The sequence below is a fragment of the Talpa europaea genome, assembly GCF_964194135.1.
Source record: "Talpa europaea genome assembly, chromosome: 1".
Lineage (NCBI taxonomy): Eukaryota > Metazoa > Chordata > Mammalia > Eulipotyphla > Talpidae > Talpa > Talpa europaea.
Window position 1 is genome coordinate 47,101,715 of NC_140073.1, and position 2,523 is coordinate 47,104,237.

The 2,523-nt window shown below is 43.3% G+C and overlaps 1 pseudogene across 1 annotated transcript; it reads right to left on the reverse strand.

The window, feature by feature from the left end:
- Nucleotides 1–984: 984 nt before the first annotated feature.
- Nucleotides 985–2,286, reverse strand: LOC311181334 (olfactory receptor 2AT4-like; annotated as a pseudogene). Its single transcript has 2 exons — nt 2,199–2,286; nt 985–1,890 (listed from the first exon to the last, which is right to left on the reverse strand). The product of its transcript is annotated as an olfactory receptor 2AT4-like (transcript).
- Nucleotides 2,287–2,523: the final 237 nt, after the last annotated feature.

A 2,523-nucleotide genomic window follows, 5' to 3' on the forward strand; every position in this document is an offset into this window, starting at 1 on the left:
AGTATCCTCAACATTCTAAGATAGTGATCAATTTTTCCCAAGTGGTTGTACCATTGAACATTGCCGCAATCAAGATATGAGAGTTCTCTTGACTCTCACCTCTGTCATCCCTTCATTGTCAGATTTTCACATTTCAGTCAGTCTGATTGGTTTTTAATGGCATCTATTTGTTGTTGTAATTTGTGCTTCTATTATTAAAGAGGTCGAGAGCACTTTTTGTTATATTTATTGGATATTTGTTTATTCTCCCTATTTTCCTGATGACTTGACTAACTTTTTTATTGATCTGAAGTAATTAAATATTTTGACTATGAATACTGACTCCATCAGTTGGCTATATACACTGTGAATAGCTTCTTTTGTTCTGTAACTTGGTTTTTCACTCTCTTTTTGGTCTTTTGATGAACAGAAAATCTATTTTATAAAGCAGTCAATTTTTTTTCTCTTGGCTTAGAGTTATTTTTATAATCTTCTATATAGTTTTGTAGGTTTTTTTCTTTCATTTTTAGGTCTTAGATGAGATTGATTTAGGATTCACTTGAGCTAAGAGACAAATTTCTTTTTTTGACTTATGGATACCTGACAGTTCTAGTATCATTTATTATATGCTCATCTTCCACCCTGACCTGAAATTTCGTTTCCTTCAAATATCAACTGTCCACATTTAAAAGTCTGTTTGTAGGCTCTCTGTTGTATTTAATTGATCTCTATGTCTACCCATGTCTTAATAACTAACCTTCCGATGTTCTCATCTTTATTACTGTTTTAGTCTTAATATATTGAACAATCTATTTGATACTTTTATGAAGATACTTTTTATATTTTCCCTGGCATTTTTCTTTCTTTCCACAGAAGAGTTGATTTCATAAGCTAGCCTATCATTAATGGAAATAGAAGTCCCAGTGGTATATTTTTGGCCCTGCTATAAGTCATTCTTTCCTTCAAAAAACTTTCTTGATGGCATTCTATATTCTCAGCACACTGTTATCTTGGGAGCAGAACTGCGGCTAAGGATAAAGGGTTCCCAGAATGCTTGGGGTCCCGGGGACATGCCATTTTGGCAATGACTGCTTTGACATCCTTGTTCCTCAGCATGTAGATGAGAAGGTTGAGAATGAGTATGAGAAAGGCATACACAACGTTGCCCATGATGAGGAAGGCAAGGGGCAAGTAAGCCCTGTAGGCCACAGAGACCACAGCAATAGGTGAGTAGTAAGTGCCAACCACCAGGAGGTGGGAGCTGCGGGTGGAGAAGGCTTTGGATCATCCTTCTCAGGAGCTATTGCGAAGCCCTGAGGCCAGGATGTGGGCATCGGAGAGAAGCACCTGGAGAAGGGGCAGGAAGGACACCACTACGGTGATGCAGAAGCCCAAGAAAGTCTGAGTTGTGGTGTCAGAGCAAGAGGCCTGGACCATAGCCAAGTGATCACAGATGCAATGGTAGACCTGAGCACAGAACCAAAAGCCATATGGGAAGTCTGGACCAATGCTGGGGTGGGCAGGAGGAGGGCAGCGAGCCAGGCACTGGCCACCAGTGCAGCACTGTTCTGGGGGGTCATGTGGACAGGGTAGTGCAGCAGGAGTAGATAGCCACATAACGATCATACGCCATGACTACGAGGATGTAGGCTTCCCAGCAGTAAAGGCTGAGGAAAAGATACATTTGCATGAAACAATCAGGGAAGCTGAGGAGGTGGTCCCCAGGCAAGAATAGGGACAACATCTTAGGAACTGTGGTTGCAGTGGAGAGGATGTCCAGGGCTGAGAGTTTGATCAGGAAGAGGTCCATGGGCTTATGGATGCTGGGTTCTGCCACTACAGCCACCAAGATCAGGGCATTCCCCACCAGGATGAGCAAGTAGATTAAGAGAAAAACGAAGAAGGGGCTCCCTGGTGGCACAGGGGATTAAGACGCAGCCTATGAAACTATTCTCTGCCACTGCAGCATGAGTTTGATCCCAGCCAGGGAGCTACCCGCATGGCACAGCAGACCTCTCCTGTCTTTTCCGCTGCTCCCCTCAGCAGTGTATTTCAGTCAATCCGCCAGTTCTGCTCCCCACTCTGTCTCTGGTGAATCCTCTTACCACCCCCCCCACACACACCTCTGACCTTGTATATGCATAAATAAATGAACCCAGTTCTTGTATGCATAAATAAATGAATCTTTAAAAAAAAAAAAAGAAAATAATGAACAGGGAGGAAGAAGGATTTGGGCAGACAGGGGATGCCCACCAGGTAGAAGATGGGTGGTGAGTCCTCCAATCCATTACAGGCTGTGGCATGCATAGTGGGTCAGGGCTGCTTGTCTGCAGACAGACATCGGAACATTAGCATACACCTGGAAACCGAACAGTCAGGGAAATGTGAACCAGAAAGTGAACCTTTTTCTTTCCAACCATGGAAAGAAATCCCACCTGTTTCTTTGTGGCAGGAATTTCATTATACAACAAAGATACCCAACATGGTGAGGGTCTAATGAGCAATAGTTGAAGAGCTGGTCCCGTCTGACTAGGAAGAGAGGTG